Below are 11034 nucleotides of genomic sequence, written 5' to 3'. Positions count from 1 at the left end.
GGTGAAAATATGAGGTGGCATAAGGAGAAACGTGTAGATGATGATACGATTAGACATCCAGCTGATGCTACGGAATGGAAAGATTTTGACCAGAAATATGCTTGGTTTGGCAAAGAAGCTCGTAACGTGCGACTTGGGCTTGCTAGTGATGGATTTAACCCTTTTGGAAATATGAGCACGAGTTATAGCATGTGGCCGGTGATTGTGACGCCATATAACTTACCACCATGGAAATGCATGAAGGAGAATTTTTTGATGTTATCTTTGCTTATTCCTGGTAAGGAATCTCCCGGAAATAATATCGATGTATATTTAAGGCCATTAATTGATGAGTTAAAAGAGTTATGGAAGACCGGTGTGACAACATATGATGCATATAGCGGTAAGAATTTTCAATTACATGCTGCATTATTATGGACAATAAATGACTTTCCAGCATATGGAATGTTATCTGGATGGAGCACAAAAGGAAAATTGGCATGTCCTGTGTGTAATAAGTGGACGTGTTCGCTAACATTAAAAAATGGAGTGAAGCAATGTTACATGGGTCATCGGAGATATTTACATGCCCAACATTCTTGGAGAAAAAGCAGAAAACTTGATGGCAAACCAGAGCACGGGTCAAAGCCTGAAGAGTTGTCAGGAGATGAAGTTCTAATGCAATTAGATTTGCTTCCTAAAAGCCTTGTTTTTGGGAAGACACCTAACCAAAAAAAGCGTGCACGTGGTCCTGAAGAGCTCAATTGGACAAAGAGAAGTATATTCTTTGAATTGCCTTACTAGAAAACATTAAAATTACATCATAATTTAGATGTAATGCATATTGAGAAGAATATATGTGAAAATATATTATGTACGTTGATGAATATTGATGGAAAATCTAAGGATAACATTAAGGCTCGAATGGATTTAGAAGCAATGGGTATAAGAAAAGAGTTACATTTACAGCAAAAGGGAAATAAATTTCTTATGCCACTTGCTTGTTATACATTACCGAAGCCTGAAAGGAGAAAGTTTTGCGAATGGTTGCAGTCAATCCGGTTGCCAGACGGATATGCTTCCAATCTTTCTCGATGTGTAAGTGTTCAGGACTGCAAAGTTATGGGGATGAAAAGCCATGATTATCATATATTCTTGCAACGGTTACTTCCAGCATCAATTTGTGGGTCTTTACGTAGTGAGGTTTACACTGCATTATCAGAGTTGAGCTCTTTCTTTAAGGAGCTTTGTTCGAAGACTTTAAAAAGATCTACAGTTAAAAAGTTGCAGAGCGATATCATTTTGATAATATGTAAACTTGAGATAATATATCCTCCATCTTTTTTCGTGGTAATGATGCATTTGGCAATTCATCTGCCACGTGAAGTAGAATTAGGAGGCCATGTTCACTATAGGTGGATGTACTTTATTGAGAGGTTAGTTGATAAGGAAATTTTATTTTTCGTTTTCTTGCTGCAGTTTTAACTAATTTTTATATATCTATATGGTTTATTCACATTTACAACAAATTTGTTGTGCAGGTTCTTACGTACTTTGAAAAATTATGTACGTAACTTAGCTCGACCGGAGGGTTCAATTGCTGAAGCGTATATCACTAAAGAATGTTTGAACTTTTGTTCACTGTATTTTCATGGGGTTGAGACAATATATAATCGCGTTGAGAGAAATAATTTTCCTGTGCAAATAGGAGTGGAAAATGGATTTTCCATATTTTCAAACAATGCAAGACCTTTAGGAGCCACAGAATATAAAACGTTATCCCATTCTGATTTTCAAAAAATTGCAGTGGTATGTGCTTAACAATTGTGAGGATGTTGATGAATATCTTAAGTAAGTTATTTTATTTTGAAAAAACAAAGACTTTAGAGTTTCAAAATAGCTTTATTTTACACTTTTTATCTAATTTTATAAACGTTGTGCAGGATTCACATTGAAGAATTACAAAAGGAAAGTGTTATAGATGTGCAAAAAAGACACCAGGCAGGATTTTCCAGTTGGTTCAAGGAGTGTGTAAGTAGGGGTGTAAACGAACCGAGCTGTTCGCGAGCAGCTCGGTGTTCGGCTCGATAAGAGCTCGGTTCATGTTCGTTCGAATTCTAAACGAACCGAGCTCGAGCTCAATTTTTCGTTCGTTAATATAAACGAGCCGAACATGAACATGGTGGCGTTCGGCTCGTTTACGTTCGCGAACAGCTCGATTAAGTGTTCGTGAACAAGTTCGTGAACGAGTTCGATTAAGTGTTCGTGAACGAGTTCGATTAAGAGTTCGTAAACAAGCTCATTTAAACTCGATTAAGTGTTCGTGAATTAACTCGTATTTAAATTTATTTATATAAATATATTTTAAAATTTTAAAATTATTAATATTTAACAAAACATCAAAACTACGTAGTTTTGAAATTAATAACTTAAAATGTTAAGAAAACTAATAACCTAAACAGACTTTACAATTCTAAACCCTAATGTCTCTCCTATATTCAGTTTCTTCACGCCGCCCCTCCAATATTCAGTTTCTTCTTCAATTTCTTCAAGCCAATAACGCTTCACGCCGGTGACTCTTCACGTCACCACAACGGTCTGCTCTTTGTTGCCTCTGCTCCTTCAACGATCTGGTCTTCGTCGTCTCTGCCCCTTCAACAACCTGCTCTTCGGCCGCCTCTTTTGTTCGTGTCGATCTGCTTCTACTCGGCAATTCTGGTGTTCGTCATCCCCTACTCCATCACCGACCACATCTGCTTCCCGGAGGTTAGTAATTTGAAAGCTGAGTTTGAAATCCTTTGTTACTTTGTTTTCTTGTTTATTTATAATAGCTTTTTAAACAAATCACCCACTCGTCCTAATCAAATCAACAATAACTCATTCATTACATTTAATAGGGCTGTTCATCAAATGCAAAAAAGGACACTGAAATGCCTATAATGAAAGTCCATAAAGAGACGAGAATAATTACTGCTTTCTCCAAGTTAATGTCACATCAAAAAATCATTATAGTATGCCCTTTTCGGCCACACTTAAATCAAAACTTCATTTGTATAATATCATTAATTAGGGTAGATGTTGTTATTTAATATCTGTTCTTTAATACCTGTAATTTAACTGTTATAGAGTTTGAAAGTTGAATATGGATTTTTGATGCCTTGTTATTAGATAATATTTGTTTATTTAGTTTCAAATTTATAATAGCATTTTTTGTGTATCTTTTAATTTTAATGTTTAATTGTTTTGTAACAGAATGTCGAATATAAATGAGGGTGTCATTCAAATTCAATTGACTCAAGACTCACAAACAAGTCCAGTTTTGGATAATATTGCTGAAAATGAAATGTTGAAAAAGAAGAAAATGCATCTATGTTGCTTATGTATTTTGTAATTTATGTTTAGATAATTTGTTGTTGGATTTATCAGTTGTACTTTAAATTTTATTATGTGTTTGAAAAAAAATCATTATTAGGTAAAACTAATTCAGCTTGTATTCGTGTTTTGCGAACGAGTTGAACTCGTGTTCGTTCGTTTAGCCACTAAACGAACGAGCTCGCGAACAAGCTTATCGATCAAGCTCGCGAACAGGCTTTTCAATCAGGCTCGCGAACAGGCTTTTCAATCAGGCTCGCGAACAAGCTCGCGAACAGGCTTTTCAATCAGGCTCGCGAACGAGCTCGTTTATTTCTTATCGAGCTCGTTCGCGAGCCTGTTCGCGAGCTCGTTCGTTTAGTGACTAAATGAACGAACACGAGCCGAACACGAACTGAACATGAACACTATAAAATTTAAACGAACCGAACATGAACACCCTGTTTAAAGCTCGAACGAACATGAACCGAACATGAACACCTTATTCGCTAAACGAGCTGAACATGAACACTCCAAAGCTTGGCTCGGCTCGGTTCATTTACACCCCTATGTGTAAGTATGATGCTATAAAAGTACTAAATATTGAATTATGCCTCTAATTTCACCATTAAACTTATTTTTCAGGTTGGACGCTTACGTGCTACTGGTTTGGTTGCAGCAACAGATCATATATATGCGTTGGGATTAGGTCCTGATATACGAATTGCTAGGTACAGTGGGATAATTGTCAATGGAGTTAGGTTTCACACAGTTGAGCGTGATAATTTTCGTCGGACTCAAAATAATGGAGTTTCAGTTACGGGAGAGCATAAGTCGAAAGAAATCGAGTTTTATGGTGTGCTAACAGATATCATTGACCTCTAATATGTTAATGGGAATCATGTTTTCTTGTTTAAATGTGATTGGTGGGATGTTGGCGATAAAAATGGAATTAAAACATATGGCAACTTAGTTTCTGTTAATGTGAGCCGTAAATGGTATACAGGTGATTCTTTCGTGTTGAGTTCTCAAGTACAGCAGGTTTTTTATGTCAGCGATATGAAAAATGGAGGTCATTGGAAAATTGTGCAAAAATCATTTCACAGGAATATATTTGATGTGCCAGAAAAGGAAAAAGTGTGCAATGAAGATTCAATATTGAATGATGAGCCCTATCAGCAATACGAGGCAGATAATAGTCATGAAGTCGATCAAAATGGTGGTGAAAATTTGGAACTCTTGCATCCTATAGATGTATTACCGGATGAAGTTGATGTTGGTCAAATGTTTCAAGGTCAAAACTCAAACCCGGATTATTCTAGCGATGAGGAGGATGATACTACGATCAATTATGATGATGCCGACACTGATGTACTAGAAGACTCAAATGACAGTGACAATGAAGACGAAGACGATGATTAGTGACTGAAATTTACCGCTTATTGAACTCTTTTTGGCTTCTTGTAGCTTGTTTGAAAGTATGAATTTTACTAAGAGATGCTTTTTTATATTTCCTTGAATGTAGATTGTAGAATTTTGGTGTTTTATGGCAGTAGTTATGCAGCCCAACATGAAATTTATGGAAAACTGGATAGCAGAAACTCGATGTGTTGATGAAAACTCGTCGAGATATTAGCCACACATCGAGTTTGAACGTATGGAATTATATATGAGATATCAGCCAAACATTCAATTGATTCCTTTGGTTTAATTTGATTTTAAGGTTTGGTGTAATACCAAATATTTTTTCTCAATTTGGATAGGCAATAATATGGAACCGAACAGAAAAATAGAATTGAACTCCTGCCTTTTAATATAACTATTGACAATTCACAATTTTGCGGAAATTTGCTAAAACACTACACATATTGTAATTACCTCTTTTTACACATACTCTAAAATAGACTTGAAATAAGAAATAAATGGACATTTATGTCCTCCAAGCAAAATAAAAGTGTGACAAAAAGGAGACTTTCTTTACAAACAAAAATCAATAACATTCTTCATCTTGAACCTCCATAAATTAGCTTCCTCTTCACTCCCTAGGCAGATGTTCTCTTGAGTTTTAGAGGACCCTTATCTTCACTAACACAAGAAGAGCTTTCCTTCCAACGAGCATACAAATATAATGACGAAGCGTAACGAGCACGGTGTTCTTTGACATCATAATCATGCCTCATAACTTTCCCATCAACAAAGAACTCAGCAGCGGAAAACATATGAACTCCACAATCACTACGAAAAGTGAGAAAAAATAAAAAAACATAAGAAACAAGGTTGACATTAGGTTCCTATTCTGTCACCATAACTCTTTAATATAACCCAACTAACTAAAGTTAAAAACAAATTATAGACTTACACATCATTTTGGATAGGCATGTTTTCCACAATCTCTATTCTGAACGGATCAGTTATTCTCTTTCCCTCGTAAGCACCGGCAGTAGTATCGATGTCATCTCGAGAATCATAAAAATTGGTAGCTTGAAGGAATATTGGAAGCAACACACTATAGCAAGTAACATATTCAGTTGCTGATCTGTCATATTGCGCCGACCTCAACGAATTGTAGATATAGATGCATCGTTCCTTGAAATTCAGGCGAGCGAAAATCCAATGCCAATCGTTAACACAATTGATCGGAAAAAGAACATCGTCAACATTAGCCCAATTCGTATTGCAACGCATAGCACCACCTTTAATGTAGATAGCCACTGTATGTTTCAAAGAAACAAGTGACACATCTTGCTTTTTCTTGTATGCTGTGTAGAGAGTTTGAATACGCCGATCAAAAAAATTATCAATTGACGTACATCTACTGTTTGCAGCACATCCATATTTTATTTTCTTTCTCAGATAATAAAAGAGAACATCTACATGCTGCCAAATAAACAAAAATCAAGGTTAAGTAGCCATACAGTCACAACAATGTTATTAACAAAACTATCGTGAGTAATTCAAATAATAAACACATAAAATAAAAAAAAAGAACAAATAAAAGAAATATGGATATACTTACAGAACACTCAATAGCCTTTCCAACGTGGTAGAGATGGTAAAACCAGGATTTCGTTTCAATATCAACCACGCCAAGAGAAAGACGGGGATGGAATTTATCAATCTTTGGATCGTATATCCAGCTTTGCCTTCTAAACAAACAAAGAAAAAAAAATTAAATAAGTGAGCATTAAAACAGAACTGAAAAAAGTTAGTCGAGATACGAACTTGGCCCCTTTAGGACGTCCTTCTTCCAGCCAATTATGAATGATGTCTTGTTTGGTGGCATCACTGAATAAAATGTGATTAGCATCAAAGGGACAAATACGGACTTTACAACCAGTTTGCGTCGGTATGAAGCGGCTTGAAGAAGGACCAGACTACCAAAAACATAAGAGGATACAGTAAGTAATCTGATATCAACTCTATATGTACTTTATGTGAACCATCATATATAAAATTAAACTATAAATATAATTTAAAGCAAACAATACCTCCTTTGATTTGAATTCAGCAATCGATTCACTTGCATTTTTTTTAGTCTGATTGATGGTGTCATCTGGTGGAGATTTTAAATTCAACTCGCTTTGTCGCGAAACCTAGTAAATTGACAATAAACAAATTAATATAGTTAATCAAAACAGTTTAATTTCAAATTATTAAATATACCTCAAAATTCGGAGAGATAACATCAACGTGTTCGGAAGAAACAATAACACAAGGTTCACCACGGTCATCCTTGCCTTCAAGTACAGCCTTCTCGCAAACCAAATCTTCCAATTCGATTTTTTCAGCACCTTCTTCTTCATCAGCAGACTCCCTACCATCCCTTTCTTTGTTGGAAGTAGCTTTAGTATCAGCGGAAACAGGAACAGCAGACTCCCTACCATCCCTTTCTTCTCGTTCCGTTACTATAGAAGTACCATTTTTACTTGGTTTCACTGAAATCTCCTCTGCAGGAAGAACAACCTTTTTTCCTTTGTCAACCCTTGTCTGCAAGCCATCAGAAAAATCATGTTTCTCAATTTCAACCTGATACAGATATGGAGTTCACATTAGGTTCCCATCAAGTTACAATAACATAATATGAAATAACATAAATTATATTTAACTAAACTCTAAGTGATAAAAGTACAAAATACATAAATCAAAACAAATTACCGTTTTAGAATCACCAATCAGAGTTAGCCTTGCATTCAATGAATTGACAACTGTCAAAAGTTCGGAACATTTGGAAGTGAATAAACGTTTCAAATCCATTATATCATCCTTAATCGTCTTTTGACCAGCCATCAAAATTTCCAGCCTCTCTTCCATAACATTTAAATTCGAAGTGTTCGACGTTGATTCACCGTCCTTCAATATATTAAATGCCGGAAAATAACCCTCCTCGTTTCCCTTAATTTTTTTGAATAAGTCACCTAGACGAAGGGCATTCATCTCTGCCGGGGTTGGAACAATTGATCGGAAAATCATCTACACATAACAAATGAACACCATATATGAAAACAGAGTCAATGATAAATTACATTAAAAAAATTGAAAATTTAACACATACGAACCTCATCGGATGCAATCTCAACAAATAAATCCCTGTCAACAGCAATGTATTTTACAGGAACGAATGCTTGCCACCTCAGAATCCGCGGGATAGCATCTTTGTTCACTAGCTGAGCAAAGGTATTTTCCACCGCCGGGCAACACTCGTAGAACCAACATACCAGTGCATATGGTAAACCTTGAAGGCGATACTGGTAAATGTTGTCTTCAATAATAAGAGATCTCGGACTAAGAACAGCTCTTTTCGACAAAGAATCAAACATGTACTTGAAAACGTCAATACCCCATGGATAGTCGTTCAAATCAGCCGAATCAACTACGTCAAAGTCCTTCAAAGGGATACGAGCAGTCCTCGGTGAAGCAAGCAAGAAGTTATGCAAAAAATGCATAAATGCTATCTTAAACCCATCCTCCTCCGACTCCCAACGCCTAGCTTTGAAAAAATCCTGAAGGGTCTGTTTAGAAACAGATTGCAGCCCGCTGAAGTACTTATCCAAAATGCCATTTTCAACTTTTGTATAGGCATACTTACTGCTGTCACCTTGACAGTTTAAACCCGAGATCAAAGCAAATTCGTCGATTCCGAATTTCAGCCTATGACCGCCAACCTCAAACCACAATTCAGACTTGTTTAGCTGCTCCACCTCCCTCAACAATAAACAATGTATGATCTGATTTTGCACTTTGATCTTGGGAATATCAAGAAAGTAGCCAAAGCAAGATTGTCTAAACTTTTCCAATTCACCTGGAGTCAGAGTCGATTTGATATCAGAAATGACATCGTATGACATGCGCGTATCAATCTTCGAGTGAACACGATCTTCTCGGCTTACTTTAAACTGCCATAGCTGTACGGAAATTAGAGTAAAAACTGTTAGATATCAAAAATTTCACCCAAGCAAGATTCAACTCTTTTTCTGTTTTGGTGTTCAAACTTAAATAGAAAATAAGCTATTCAAAAGCACAACCATACACATTAAGTTCTTATCAAATAGCATACAAGAAACATTGCCAACTTTGTAAATCCAATTTCTAACATTCCTCTCAATACAATGCCCAAAAATAACCAAATCAAAACCTGAAATTTCATTGTCAAACCCAGTAGAATGGAGGAATTAACCTTCAAAAACTGAAATTTCAGTACCCTAAAAAAATAGATTTCATAACTGTACCTTCAAAACTATCTACCAACCAACCTAACCACAATTTTATATAAACATAATTCCAAACAATCATACTTAAACATAATTTCAAACAATCATATAAACAGAGTCAATTTATTATTCTAAGACATCAAACAATTCTAATGCAGTAGGTTCTTAATTCATATTATAAACTAATGAAATCATACCTTAGGAGGAGATTTCTTGGATTCAGTTCTGGAAATGCCTTTGTGTTTCTTCGATTTCGGAGGTGAATCATTTGCATGTCTCTTCTTACTCAACTGTATAGGAGATGGAGGAACTAAAGCTTCTCCGGTTGACACCACCTTTTTATTTTTTGAAGCTTTTTTTGCAACAGATTTCTTACCCATATCAGCGATTTTGATGTTACCGTCGTTATCAGTGGCACCCCGTGTAGTCACCATGGATTTAGGTCATAAAGAAGAACACGGCAAATTAGGAAGGAAGGAAAGAGTTTTGATTAATTAGGAATGAAATCAAATTTTGCAATATCAAATGGGTATTTCCCGCTATATGAAAAAAGGAGAGGTAAATTATATGATACATTAGACACACACTAAAGAGACATATACCTTAGATAAGGATAAAATAGGAATAAAAAATTTAAAGGGTGTTGAAAATAAATTAATATTTTCAATAGAGGCATTTTTTCAAGGAAAAAAAATGAAATCAATAATTTAAAATTTGGAGATTTCAATTAATTTGTTATAATTTTAATAATTTAAAACATTAAAATTATTATTTTAATTAGGGTATGTGCATATACAGAACTGGACAAGTAAATACTCGAGGTCTGGCTAAATACTCGACGAGTTTTAAGCCCAACATCGAGATTGTTGCTGTTCAGTGCTGCATAAACTCGATGATGGGTTAATATTCGACGAGTTTAAACCTAACATCGAGTTTATGCTAGTCCAGTTATGCCAAACTCGATTTCAGGCTTTGTTTTCGTCGAGTATTTAGACTCACCTCGATTTATTTTGAAAATTACTGCAATTGAAAAATAAACCTCCCACTTTTCTTTAGAAACCTAGAATCAAAACAAGTCAAAAAAAAAATTCTCTAATCTTCCCCATTCCACAACCCGAAACCTAGCCTCTAAATTCATCAAATTGCTATCATAATCTTATCAAATCATCAACCAAAATGATGGTATCAACAAAGGGACGAGCTAAAAGAGTTGCTTCAAAAGGGAAATCTTCAAGTTCAACTATGCCTCCGAAATTTGTTAGAAGAGAAGATTTGTCCTCAAATTATGATTGCCCATTTCCAATTTTCTCCGACGAAGAAGGTATTCGTTACGAAACTATTTCACGCAAGCCTATTGTTATACCTAGATATTTTGATTATGCTTTGTTGACTAGGATGGGTTTGAAATCAAAAATTGATAAAATAGTTGGTAGAATGGGTTTAAATTTTATTGCACATGGTAAGTATCAAGTTTATAAAGAGTTAACTAGGGAATTTTATACCACCTTGAATTATGCCTCTAAGAATGAAAAAGCAATTTTTTTTAGAATAAAAGGGGTTGATTATAGCATAGGGTATGATTTTATGAATCATAAATTGAAGTTGCCTAAAGGTGGCATTAGAGGTTGTCCTTCAAATTTTGATGTTAATAGAGTATGGAAGCAATTGACCGGTGAAGACTCGGTCGATTTACAACAAGCTCCTAATGGACTCATAATTGAACCATCATATCTTATATTTCATAAATTCCTTTGTCATTCTATATGTGGTAAAAAGGAGTCGAATAGAGTAACGAAGGATGATTTACTAGTACTTGACTATTTAGTGCGACGTTCGGCAAAAAGTGTTGATTTCATACACTTAATTTTTAAAAGCATGATAACCATGGAAACATCATCTAAAGTTGCACTTGGAAATGGTCATTTAGTAACTTGTATAGTGCTATTGATGAGGATGATTTGCATAAGATGGAATGTTTGGGGGATGTGTATCTTAA

The 11034-nt window shown here is 35.3% G+C and overlaps 2 long non-coding RNA genes across 2 annotated transcripts; one reads left to right on the top strand and one right to left on the bottom strand.

Annotated features, from left to right (window-relative positions):
* Positions 1–2448: 2448 nt before the first annotated feature.
* LOC130014900 (uncharacterized) lies at positions 2449–3461 on the top strand. Its single transcript, XR_008789641.1, has 2 exons — positions 2449–2745; positions 3232–3461. It is a non-coding gene; the product is annotated as an uncharacterized LOC130014900 (long non-coding RNA).
* A 3182-nt stretch (positions 3462–6643) lies between these two features.
* On the bottom strand, positions 6644–7142 carry LOC126662258 (uncharacterized). The gene is made up of 3 exons (XR_007635729.2): positions 6994–7142; positions 6819–6923; positions 6644–6704 (listed from the first exon to the last, which is right to left on the bottom strand). It is a non-coding gene; the product is annotated as an uncharacterized LOC126662258 (long non-coding RNA).
* Positions 7143–11034: the final 3892 nt, after the last annotated feature.

Source organism: Mercurialis annua, linkage group LG8 (genome assembly GCF_937616625.2).
Source record: "Mercurialis annua linkage group LG8, ddMerAnnu1.2, whole genome shotgun sequence".
NCBI lineage: Eukaryota > Viridiplantae > Streptophyta > Magnoliopsida > Malpighiales > Euphorbiaceae > Mercurialis > Mercurialis annua.
Note: the sequence above shows the minus strand (reverse complement) of the source record. Positions and strands in the feature narration are given on the sequence as shown.